At 47.5% G+C, this 12,049-nt stretch overlaps 13 non-coding genes across 13 annotated transcripts; 6 read left to right on the plus strand and 7 right to left on the minus strand.

The window, feature by feature from the left end:
• Positions 1–3,528: 3,528 nt before the first annotated feature.
• trnam-cau (transfer RNA methionine (anticodon CAU)) lies at positions 3,529–3,602 on the minus strand. Its single transcript has one exon. It is a non-coding gene; the product is annotated as a tRNA-Met (tRNA).
• A 96-nt stretch (positions 3,603–3,698) lies between these two features.
• Positions 3,699–3,781, plus strand: trnal-cag (transfer RNA leucine (anticodon CAG)). The gene has a single exon. It is a non-coding gene; the product is annotated as a tRNA-Leu (tRNA).
• Positions 3,782–4,880: 1,099 nt separating this feature from the next.
• Positions 4,881–4,954, minus strand: trnam-cau (transfer RNA methionine (anticodon CAU)). Its single transcript has one exon. It is a non-coding gene; the product is annotated as a tRNA-Met (tRNA).
• Positions 4,955–5,050: 96 nt separating this feature from the next.
• trnal-cag (transfer RNA leucine (anticodon CAG)) lies at positions 5,051–5,133 on the plus strand. Its single transcript has one exon. It is a non-coding gene; the product is annotated as a tRNA-Leu (tRNA).
• A 1,099-nt stretch (positions 5,134–6,232) lies between these two features.
• Positions 6,233–6,306, minus strand: trnam-cau (transfer RNA methionine (anticodon CAU)). Its single transcript has one exon. It is a non-coding gene; the product is annotated as a tRNA-Met (tRNA).
• Positions 6,307–6,403: 97 nt separating this feature from the next.
• On the plus strand, positions 6,404–6,486 carry trnal-cag (transfer RNA leucine (anticodon CAG)). The gene has a single exon. It is a non-coding gene; the product is annotated as a tRNA-Leu (tRNA).
• Positions 6,487–7,585: 1,099 nt separating this feature from the next.
• trnam-cau (transfer RNA methionine (anticodon CAU)) lies at positions 7,586–7,659 on the minus strand. The gene has a single exon. It is a non-coding gene; the product is annotated as a tRNA-Met (tRNA).
• Positions 7,660–7,755: 96 nt separating this feature from the next.
• Positions 7,756–7,838, plus strand: trnal-cag (transfer RNA leucine (anticodon CAG)). Its single transcript has one exon. It is a non-coding gene; the product is annotated as a tRNA-Leu (tRNA).
• An 852-nt stretch (positions 7,839–8,690) lies between these two features.
• On the minus strand, positions 8,691–8,764 carry trnam-cau (transfer RNA methionine (anticodon CAU)). Its single transcript has one exon. It is a non-coding gene; the product is annotated as a tRNA-Met (tRNA).
• Positions 8,765–8,860: 96 nt separating this feature from the next.
• trnal-cag (transfer RNA leucine (anticodon CAG)) lies at positions 8,861–8,943 on the plus strand. The gene has a single exon. It is a non-coding gene; the product is annotated as a tRNA-Leu (tRNA).
• A 1,100-nt stretch (positions 8,944–10,043) lies between these two features.
• Positions 10,044–10,117, minus strand: trnam-cau (transfer RNA methionine (anticodon CAU)). Its single transcript has one exon. It is a non-coding gene; the product is annotated as a tRNA-Met (tRNA).
• A 53-nt stretch (positions 10,118–10,170) lies between these two features.
• On the plus strand, positions 10,171–10,253 carry trnal-cag (transfer RNA leucine (anticodon CAG)). The gene has a single exon. It is a non-coding gene; the product is annotated as a tRNA-Leu (tRNA).
• Positions 10,254–11,358: 1,105 nt separating this feature from the next.
• On the minus strand, positions 11,359–11,432 carry trnam-cau (transfer RNA methionine (anticodon CAU)). The gene has a single exon. It is a non-coding gene; the product is annotated as a tRNA-Met (tRNA).
• Between the last annotated feature and the right edge of the window lie 617 nt (positions 11,433–12,049).

Raw genomic sequence — 12,049 nt, forward strand, 5'->3', positions numbered from 1 at the left:
TATTAACAATAGTGAACTATATTTAAACAACTATATACACACAACAATAAATAAAAATATACAGTGTATACATTATTTGGGAGAAGGTTCTCCGGATTTACTCTAACCACTTTTCTTTTGTAATGTTCTCAGTCTGTGGACAGTATATACACCTTGCCCCTGTACTGGCTATGTCCCGTTGCACTGGTTTTGAATTTTCCACACTTCCTGCAAGTGTTTGCCTTGTAGGGTCTCTTGGGCATGGTTTGTGGAGCTGGTTGTGAATTGGTGCTCTGCAAAATAGGCTGTAACAGTGGCATCCTATGGACCGCTGACAGTCTTTGAACCATTTGTAGACCCTGGAACACTGGCACACCCTGAAACATCGACAAAAATATGGTTTTCTGGTATTAAAAGAAAAATTGAACAAGTTTAATAATTCGTACAGAATGGAACGTGAAAAGTGCCTTTATAGAATACTTTATACATTATGCCATTACTTACAGAGACAGTACTGCTTGGTATAGAGGCACAAGACACTGCTGCGCTGGGTTGGTCTTCAACCTGAGAAGGTCTCCTGACCACACTAAGATTTGGCTTTGCTGCAGCAATGTGAGAGCCAGTAAATCTTGGTTTGGTAAATCAAAAATGTGAGAAGACAGAATGTGTTATAATAGCAAGAATTACGATTTATATTAATATTACTATTTTAAGTAAATGCAGGTTTTTAAAAACATTTCTTTCTGAATAGAAGTGTCATCCATATTTATTAGCAGTATTGACTCCTGAAATTACTACAAAGTATTTGCATGATGGAATAATTGTTAATGTGTACAGTTAATAATAGCCAGCATCTATGTGGTATGTTACCTGAGATTGAGAAAGAAAGATAATGTAGCTTTAACACATGAGAAGTATTGAGAGGGATGCCATGAGGGACATGAGTCTAGTCTCAAGAGAGAAAGCAAACAGGTTACATTCTACATTTATCCTTGACCATGTGACTTAAACCAAATCTGAGATATTCAAACTGACCATTCAGCAGACAACAGGTGCCCCCACTGTACAAGAGGGGTGACAATTAGTAGGTCTCAGCCAGCATCTCATAGCATTCTTGCTTTTTCTTTTTTTCTTCACCTTACGTTCTGAACTTTCTTGAATTTTAATTGAGCACATTCTTAAGTGGTATTATTAAAAAAGTTAAATAGTAATTCTTACCATTGAAAATTGTGTTGCAACTCTTGCTTCCACAGGTGCAGTAGGCTGGGGCCGGGGCAGGGGCATGGGATGAGGCTGGGGGTCAGGCTGACTCTGCTCCATGGCCTTCTTTGCTGTTTCAGCAGCATGAGGTTCTTCCACCACCCCTTGTGCTGGTCCAGTAGAGGCTTAAGACGACAAAAAAAACCCTTAATACATAATTCAGAAAGAAACCTTTTCAGTAAATATACTAATGATACTAATAAAAAACATGCATTTCAGCACACCTCCAAGCAAGGTTGTTTGGCCACGAGACAGCATCTGACATTTCTCTATCTGTAAGCATTATAACAAATATAATGCACAATACAAGTGAGTCCCTTAAGAGAGCATAAAATACTTCATTAAATTCATATATTTATTCATTCATTCATTCATTTCTAGGACACAAGTCACATTTATCTTATATATAATGTTACAACTGGTATCTCTATTTAGAGGAGAAAGATACAAGACAGGAACATTTCTTAAAATACCTGCAACATTACATAAATGTCTATAAACAATTATTACACACTCTGGTTTGCACTGTTGAAAGCCATAACATAACACAACCATCACATTACATCGTTCAAATGAATGGGACCAGGTAAATGTTTGTTCTGAACCCTGATGTGTTGTTCTCTTATGCAAATACACTAAACCAAGATACTAATAATGTTCGATTACGATTATTTTTTATTTTTATACATCTATAATGCAAAGGTAACAAACACTCACCCATTGACAAATCTCGTACCACTTTTTATGTCGAACTACGCCACAATGACCCTTGTCATAGGTCACAAACTTGAGTAATTAACCTTTTTTACCTCTGACACGCCCCCTGAGGATGATGTCATTCTTTCGTACACCTTCGGCACGGTTCGGCAACTTGATTGACACCTGACTAGAAGCGCTGACCCCTCCACCTAGCGGTGAGACGCGGAAACGTGCCGTCGAAATCCCCCTGCTCTCTGATTGGTCAAATGTCACGAATGTCAAGATAATGTTATAAATTGCGCTTTTTGATTGGCTGGAAATGTTAAGGCGCTTCGACGCGATTGGTCCAAATGTCATAGCGCTTCGATGCGATTGGCTGCGCAGTTCGACATTGCTCAACATTTCTGAAATTATGTCGGACTATCCTTCGTCAGCTAGCGTTCAGGTCGCAGTGTCCCCTGGAGGCGTGGGATCGAATCCCACTTCTGACAGACCTATCCTTTGGCTGCAGACAGAGACTTCAGTCTTCTGCCATGTTGGGCCAGCAGGGCGTTAACTTTGACAAAACAACGCATTAGGCAGATGCTAGTATTAATTGGGCAGGCGTTGAAGGCAAGGATGAGTTTTTAGACACTTTTTGAAAATGGTTAAAGCCTCCGCTGCTCGAATTGAGATAGGCAAGCAGATCCACCAGCATAGGTCTGAACCAGCGACTTTAGGTATGTTGCTGCAGAGCCAGTGGTTATCTTGTAGGCAAACATCAGTACCTTGAATCTGATGCGAACAGCTATTGGTAGCCAGTGCAAAATTATGAAGAGAGGTGTGACGTGGGCTTTCTTTGGCTCGTTGAAGACCACTCTCGCTGCTGCATCCTGGATCATTTGCAGAGGCTTGATAGTACGTGCCGGAAGACCCGCCAAGGGAGCGTAACAGTAGTCCGGTCTGGAGAAAACAGAGAGCTTGGACAAGGAGTTGTGTGGCCTGCTCTGATCGGAAGGGTCTAATCTTCCGAACGTTGTACAAGGCAAATCTTCAGGACCGGGCCAGTGCAGCAATATGGCCTTTGAAACTTCACAAAACCTCAGGAGGACGTGGCCACGTGTTACATGAATATGAGAGGGATGCTATTACTGCCTTCGTGTAGCATTAGCCAGCATGAATGCAGAATTTTGACTTCATTGTAAATAAAAGGATTGCACGGGCCTACACGCAATGTCGCTGGATGAGATTCAGGGAATTTACCTGGAACCTCACAGTTTTCCACAAAGCATCATTTCACCTGCCCTGAAGAGGAGCTGTGGCCTTTTGCCCCCAGGAGACACAGGGAAACCCACACGAAAGGGGACAGAGAACCTCACTCTGTCTTTCTGAGCCACGGGTGTCAAACTCAGTCCCCTGCAGAGTTTAGATTCAAGCCTGATTGAACACACCTGATCCAACCAATCATGCCCTTCAGGCTCATTTGAAAACTACACGCCATGTGTGTTTGAGAAGGGTTGGAACAACACTCTACAGGGCTCGGGCCCTAAAGGAATTTAGTTTGATACCCCTGGTCTAAGCTCTCTCAGTTATCAGAAAAAAGCACCACCCTGCCCCGTGTGAGGCTCGAACTCACGACCTTCAGATTATGAGACTGACGCGCTGCCTAACTGCGCCAACGAGGCCCGTGGGCTAGAGGGGGCCCGAACAGAGATAAAGTAGCTTCTAGGTCCCCGGTTTCAGGTGTGGCTCGAACAGGCCATCTCTAGCCAGGCAAGGGTGTCAGGATGGCCGAGCGGTCTAAGGCGCTGCGTTCAGGTCGCAGTCTCCCCTGGAGGCGTGGGTTCGAATCCCACTTCTGACAGACCTATCCTTTGGCTGCAGACAGAGACTTCAGTCTTCTGCCATGTTGGGCCAGCAGGGCGTTAACTTTGACAAAACAACGCATTAGGCAGATGCTAATATTAATTGGGCAGGCGTTAAAGGCAAGGATGAGTTTTTAGACACTTTTTGAAAATGGTTAAAGCCTCCGCTGCTCGAATTGAGATAGGCAAGCAGATCCACCAGCATAGGTCTGAACCAGCGACTTTAGGTATGTTGCTGCAGAGCCAGTGGTTATCTTGTAGGCAAACATCAGAACCTTGAATCTGATGCGAACAGCTATTGGTAGCCAGTGCAAAATTATGAAGAGAGGTGTGACGTGGGCTTTCTTTGGCTCGTTGAAGACCACTCTCGCTGCTGCATCCTGGATCAGTTGCAGAGGCTTGATAGTACGTGCCGGAAGACCCGCCAAGGGAGCGTAACAGTAGTCCGGTCTGGAGAAAACAGAGAGCTTGGACAAGGAGTTGTGTGGCCTGCTCTGATCGGAAGGGTCTAATCTTCCGAACGTTGTACAAGGCAAATCTTCAGGACCGGGCCAGTGCAGCAATATGGCCTTTGAAACTTCACAAAACCTCAGGAGGACGTGGCCACGTGTTACATGAATATGAGAGGGATGCTATTACTGCCTTCGTGTAGCATTAGCCAGCATGAATGCAGAATTTTGACTTCATTGTAAATAAAAGGATTGCACGGGCCTACACGCAATGTCGCTGATTGAGATTCAGGGAATTTACCTGGAACCTCACAGTTTTCCACAAAGCATCATTTCACCTGCCCTGAAGAGGAGCTGTGGCCTTTTGCCCCCAGGAGACACAGGGAAACCCACACGAAAGGGGACAGAGAACCTCACTCTGTCTTTCTGAGCCACGGGTGTCAAACTCAGTCCCCTGCAGAGTTTAGATTCAAGCCTGATTGAACACACCTGATCCAACCAATCATGCCCTTCAGGCTCATTTGAAAACTACACGCCTTGTGTGTTTGAGAAGGGTTGGAACAACACTCTACAGGGCTCGGGCCCTAAAGGAATTTAGTTTGATACCCCTGGTCTAAGCTCTCTCAGTTATCAGAAGAAAGCACCACCCTGCCCCGTGTGAGGCTCGAACTCACGACCTTCAGATTATGAGACTGACGCGCTGCCTAACTGCGCCAACGAGGCCCGTGGGCTAGAGGGGGCCCGAACAGAGATAAAGTAGCTTCTAGGTCCCCGGTTTCAGGTGTGGCTCGAACAGGCCATCTCTAACCAGGCAAGGGTGTCAGGATGGCCGAGCGGTCTAAGGCTCTGCGTTCAGGTCGCAGTCTCCCCTGGAGGCGTGGGTTCGAATCCCACTTCTGACAGACCTATCCTTTGGCTGCAGACAGAGACTTCAGTCTTCTGCCATGTTGGGCCAGCAGGGCGTTAACTTTGACAAAACAACGCATTAGGCAGATGCTAGTATTAATTGGGCAGGCGTTGAAGGCAAGGATGAGTTTTTAGACACTTTTTGAAAATGGTTAAAGCCTCCGCTGCTCGAATTGAGATAGGCAAGCAGATCCACCAGCATAGGTCTGAACCAGCGACTTTAGGTATGTTGCTGCAGAGCCAGTGGTTATCTTGTAGGCAAACATCAGTACCTTGAATCTGATGCGAATAGCTATTGGTAGCCAGTGCAAAATTATGAAGAGAGGTGTGACGTGGGCTTTCTTTGGCTCGTTGAAGACCACTCTCGCTGCTGCATCCTGGATCAGTTGCAGAGGCTTGATAGTACGTGCCGGAAGACCCGCCAAGGGAGCGTAACAGTAGTCCGGTCTGGAGAAAACAGAGAGCTTGGACAAGGAGTTGTGTGGCCTGCTCTGATCGGAAGGGTCTAATCTTCCGAACGTTGTACAAGGCAAATCTTCAGGACCGGGCCAGTGCAGCAATATGGCCTTTGAAACTTCACAAAACCTCAGGAGGACGTGGCCACGTGTAACATGAATATGAGAGGGATGCTATTACTGCCTTCGTGTAGCATTAGCCAGCATGAATGCAGAATTTTGACTTCATTGTAAATAAAAGGATTGCACGGGCCTACACGCAATGTCGCTGATTGAGATTCAGGGAATTTACCTGGAACCTCACAGTTTTCCACAAAGCATCATTTCACCTGCCCTGAAGAGGAGCTGTGGCCTTTTGCCCCCAGGAGACACAGGGAAACCCACACGAAAGGGGACAGAGAACCTCACTCTGTCTTTCTGAGCCACGGGTGTCAAACTCAGTCCCCTGCAGAGTTTAGATTCAAGCCTGATTGAACACACCTGATCCAACCAATCATGCCCTTCAGGCTCATTTGAAAACTACACGCCTTGTGTGTTTGAGAAGGGTTGGAACAACACTCTACAGGGCTCGGGCCCTAAAGGAATTTAGTTTGATACCCCTGGTCTAAGCTCTCTCAGTTATCAGAAGAAAGCACCACCCTGCCCCGTGTGAGGCTCGAACTCACGACCTTCAGATTATGAGACTGACGCGCTGCCTAACTGCGCCAACGAGGCCCGTGGGCTAGAGGGGGGCCCGAACAGAGATAAAGTAGCTTCTAGGTCCCCGGTTTCAGGTGTGGCTCGAACAGGCCATCTCTAACCAGGCAAGGGTGTCAGGATGGCCGAGCGGTCTAAGGCTCTGCGTTCAGGTCGCAGTCTCCCCTGGAGGCGTGGGTTCGAATCCCACTTCTGACAGACCTATCCTTTGGCTGCAGACAGAGACTTCAGTCTTCTGCCATGTTGGGCCAGCAGGGCGTTAACTTTGACAAAACAACGCATTAGGCAGATGCTAGTATTAATTGGGCAGGCGTTGAAGGCAAGGATGAGTTTTTAGACACTTTTTGAAAATGGTTAAAGCCTCCGCTGCTCGAATTGAGATAGGCAAGCAGATCCACCAGCATAGGTCTGAACCAGCGACTTTAGGTATGTTGCTGCAGAGCCAGTGGTTATCTTGTAGGCAAACATCAGTACCTTGAATCTGATGCGAATAGCTATTGGTAGCCAGTGCAAAATTATGAAGAGAGGTGTGACGTGGGCTTTCTTTGGCTCGTTGAAGACCACTCTCGCTGCTGCATCCTGGATCAGTTGCAGAGGCTTGATAGTACGTGCCGGAAGACCCGCCAAGGGAGCGTAACAGTAGTCCGGTCTGGAGAAAACAGAGAGCTTGGACAAGGAGTTGTGTGGCCTGCTCTGATCGGAAGGGTCTAATCTTCCGAACGTTGTACAAGGCAAATCTTCAGGACCGGGCCAGTGCAGCAATATGGCCTTTGAAACTTCACAAAACCTCAGGAGGACGTGGCCACGTGTAACATGAATATGAGAGGGATGCTATTACTGCCTTCGTGTAGCATTAGCCAGCATGAATGCAGAATTTTGACTTCATTGTAAATAAAAGGATTGCACGGGCCTACACGCAATGTCGCTGATTGAGATTCAGGGAATTTACCTGGAACCTCACAGTTTTCCACAAAGCATCATTTCACCTGCCCTGAAGAGGAGCTGTGGCCTTTTGCCCCCAGGAGACACAGGGAAACCCACACGAAAGGGGACAGAGAACCTCACTCTGTCTTTCTGAGCCACGGGTGTCAAACTCAGTCCCCTGCAGAGTTTAGATTCAAGCCTGATTGAACACACCTGATCCAACCAATCATGCCCTTCAGGCTCATTTGAAAACTACACGCCTTGTGTGTTTGAGAAGGGTTGGAACAACACTCTACAGGGCTCGGGCCCTAAAGGAATTTAGTTTGATACCCCTGGTCTAAGCTCTCTCAGTTATCAGAAGAAAGCACCACCCTGCCCCGTGTGAGGCTCGAACTCACGACCTTCAGATTATGAGACTGACGCGCTGCCTAACTGCGCCAACGAGGCCCGTGGGCTAGAGGGGGCCCGAACAGAGATAAAGTAGCTTCTAGGTCCCCGGTTTCAGGTGTGGCTCGAACAGGCCATCTCTAATCAGGCAAGGGTGTCAGGATGGCCGAGTGGTCTAAGGCGCTGCGTTCAGGTCGCAGTCTCCCCTGGAGGCGTGGGTTCGAATCCCACTTCTGACAGACCTATCCTTTGGCTGCAGACAGAGACTTCAGTCTTCTGCCATGTTGGGCCAGCAGGGCGTTAACTTTGACAAAACAACGCATTAGGCAGATGCTAGTATTAATTGGGCAGGCGTTGAAGGCAAGGATGACTTTTTAGACACTTTTTGAAAATGGTTAAAGCCTCCGCTGCTCGAATTGAGATAGGCAAGCAGATCCACCAGCATAGGTCTGAACCAGCGACTTTAGGTATGTTGCTGCAGAGCAACTAATCTTCTAGGGTCTACTCTTCCGAACGTTGTACAAGGCAAATCTTCAGGACCGGGCCAGTGCAGCAATATGGCCTTTGAAACTTCACAAAACCTCAGGAGGACGTGGCCACGTGTTACATGAATATGAGAGGGATGCTATTACTGCCTTCGTGTAGCATTAGCCAGCATGAATGCAGAATTTTGACTTCATTGTAAATAAAAGGATTGCACGGGCCTACACGCAATGTCGCTGGATGAGATTCAGGGAATTTACCTGGAACCTCACAGTTTTCCACAAAGCATCATTTCACCTGCCCTGAAGAGGAGCTGTGGCCTTTTGCCCCCAGGAGACACAGGGAAACCCACACGAAAGGGGACAGAGAACCTCACTCTGTCTTTCTGAGCCACGGGTGTCAAACTCAGTCCCCTGCAGAGTTTAGATTCAAGCCTGATTGAACACACCTGATCCAACCAATCATGCCCTTCAGGCTCATTTGAAAACTACACGCCTTGTGTGTTTGAGAAGGGTTGGAACAACACTCTACAGGGCTCGGGCCCTAAAGGAATTTAGTTTGATACCCCTGGTCTAAGCTCTCTCAGTTATCAGAAAAAAGCACCACCCTGCCCCGTGTGAGGCTCGAACTCACGACCTTCAGATTATGAGACTGACGCGCTGCCTAACTGCGCCAACGAGGCCCGTGGGCTAGAGGGGGCCCGAACAGAGATAAAGTAGCTTCTAGGTCCCCGGTTTCAGGTGTGGCTCGAACAGGCCATCTCTAGCCAGGCAAGGGTGTCAGGATGGCCGAGCGGTCTAAGGCGCTGCGTTCAGGTCGCAGTGTCCCCTGGAGGCGTGGGTTCGAATCCCACTTCTGACAGACCTATCCTTTGGCTGCAGACAGAGACTTCAGTCTTCTGCCATGTTGGGCCAGCAGGGCGTTAACTTTGACAAAACAACGCATTAGGCAGATGCTAGTATTAATTGGGCAGGCGTTGAAGGCAAGGATGAGTTTTTAGACACTTTTTGAAAATGGTTAAAGCCTCCGCTGCTCGAATTGAGATAGGCAAGCAGATCCACCAGCATAGGTCTGAACCAGCGACTTTAGGTATGTTGCTGCAGAGCCAGTGGTTATCTTGTAGGCAAACATCAGTACCTTGAATCTGATGCGAACAGCTATTGGTAGCCAGTGCAAAATTATGAAGAGAGGTGTGACGTGGGCTTTCTTTGGCTCGTTGAAGACCACTCTCGCTGCTGCATCCTGGATCAGTTGCAGAGGCTTGATAGTACGTGCCGGAAAGACCCGCCAAGGGAGCGTAACAGTAGTCCGGTCTGGAGAAAACAGAGAGCTTGGACAAGGAGTTGTGTGGCCTGCTCTGATCGGAAGGGTCTAATCTTCCGAACGTTGTACAAGGCAAATCTTCAGGACCGGGCCAGTGCAGCAATATGGCCTTTGAAACTTCACAAAACCTCAGGAGGACGTGGCCACGTGTTACATGAATATGAGAGGGATGCTATTACTGCCTTCGTGTAGCATTAGCCAGCATGAATGCAGAATTTTGACTTCATTGTAAATAAAAGGATTGCACGGGCCTACACGCAATGTCGCTGGATGAGATTCAGGGAATTTACCTGGAACCTCACAGTTTTCCACAAAGCATCATTTCACCTGCCCTGAAGAGGAGCTGTGGCCTTTTGCCCCCAGGAGACACAGGGAAACCCACACGAAAGGGGACAGAGAACCTCACTCTGTCTTTCTGAGCCACGGGTGTCAAACTCAGTCCCCTGCAGAGTTTAGATTCAAGCCTGATTGAACACACCTGATCCAACCAATCATGCCCTTCAGGCTCATTTGAAAACTACACGCCTTGTGTGTTTGAGAAGGGTTGGAACAACACTCTACAGGGCTCGGGCCCTAAAGGAATTTAGTTTGATACCCCTGGTCTAAGCTCTCTCAGTTATCAGAAAAAAGCACCACCCTGCCCCATGTGAGGCTCGAACTCACGACCTTCAGATTATGAGACTGACGCGCTGCCTAACTGCGCCAACGAGGCCCGTGGGCTAGAGGGGGCCCGAACAGAGATAAAGTAGCTTCTAGGTCCCCGGTGTCAGGATGGCCGAGCGGTCTAAGGCGCTGCGTTCAGGTCGCAGTCTCCCCTAGAGGCGTGGGTTCGAATCCCACTTCTGACAGACCTATCCTTTGGCTGCAGACAGAGACTTCAGTCTTCTGCCATGTTGGGCCAGCAGGGCGTTAACTTTGACAAAACAACGCATTAGGCAGATGCTAGTATTAATTGGGCAGGCGTTGAAGGCAAGGATGAGTTTTTAGACACTTTTTGAAAATGGTTAAAGCCTCCGCTGCTCGAATTGAGATAGGCAAGCAGATCCACCAGCATAGGTCTGAACCAGCGACTTTAGGTATGTTGCTGCAGAGCCAGTGGTTATCTTGTAGGCAAACATCAGTACCTTGAATCTGATGCGAACAGCTATTGGTAGCCAGTGCAAAATTATGAAGAGAGGTGTGACGTGGGCTTTCTTTGAAGACCACTCGTTGAAGACCACTCTCGCTGCTGCATCCTGGATCAGTTGCAGAGGCTTGATAGTACGTGCCGGAAGACCCGCCAAGGGAGCGTAACAGTAGTCCGGTCTGGAGAAAACAGAGAGCTTGGACAAGGAGTTGTGTGGCCTGCTCTGATCGGAAGGGTCTAATCTTCCGAACGTTGTACAAGGCAAATCTTCAGGACCGGGCCAGTGCAGCAATATGGCCTTTGAAACTTCACAAAACCTCAGGAGGACGTGGCCACGTGTTACATGAATATGAGAGGGATGCTATTACTGCCTTCGTGTAGCATTAGCCAGCATGAATGCAGAATTTTGACTTCATTGTAAATAAAAGGATTGCACGGGCCTACACGCAATGTCGCTGATTGAGATTCAGGGAATTTACCTGGAACCTCACAGTTTTCCACAAAGCATCATTTCACCTGCCCTGAAGAGGAGCTGTGGCCTTTTGCCCCCAGGAGACACAGGGAAACCCACACGAAAGGGGACAGAGAACCTCACTCTGTCTTTCTGAGCCACGGGTGTCAAACTCAGTCCCCTGCAGAGTTTAGATTCAAGCCTGATTGAACACACCTGATCCAACCAATCATGCCCTTCAGGCTCATTTGAAAACTACACGCCTTGTGTGTTTGAGAAGGGTTGGAACAACACTCTACAGGGCTCGGGCCCTAAAGGAATTTAGTTTGATACCCCTGGTCTAAGCTCTCTCAGTTATCAGAAGAAAGCACCACCCTGCCCCGTGTGAGGCTCGAACTCACGACCTTCAGATTATGAGACTGACACGCTGCCTAACTGCGCCAACGAGGCCCGTGGGCTAGAGGGGGCCCGAACAGAGATAAAGTAGCTTCTAGGTCCCCGGTTTCAGGTGTGGCTCGAACAGGCCATCTCTAACCAGGCAAGGGTGTCAGGATGGCCGAGCGGTCTAAGGCTCTGCGCTCAAGCTGGAAGCTGGGGAACAATAGTCCGTCAAAGACGGGGAAGAAGGGAAGAAAAGAGGGAAGGAAGAAAAGGAGAAGGGGAAGAAGAGAAAGAAAAAATGAAGAAAAGAAAGGGTGAAATTTGATGTTCAAAGACGGATCTTCCTTAGCATGCGCGCAGTGATACATCTTCCGGTTTCTTCTTGCGGTAAATTCGCGCATTTATATTACACTGTTTTCTATTGCAGGTGCTCCCCTCGACCCGGGTTCGAATCCAGCTAAAGACAACTTTTTGTTTTATTGTTAATTGCTTTAAATAAATGAAGTTTCAAGGTTAATTAAATGTATATATGTGCTTGTTTGATATTTTTTTTATTACATTTTAATACACCAATGGAAATGTGTTTTGTTATTATTAGTTATTTAGTAGTTGTTGTATTATTTTTGTTATTAAGCATGTTATTATGTGTAGTTGTATTCATATTTATTTTAAGCATGTTATTAGTT

Source organism: Carassius gibelio, chromosome A4, assembly GCF_023724105.1.
Source record: "Carassius gibelio isolate Cgi1373 ecotype wild population from Czech Republic chromosome A4, carGib1.2-hapl.c, whole genome shotgun sequence".
NCBI classification, from domain to species: domain Eukaryota; kingdom Metazoa; phylum Chordata; class Actinopteri; order Cypriniformes; family Cyprinidae; genus Carassius; species Carassius gibelio.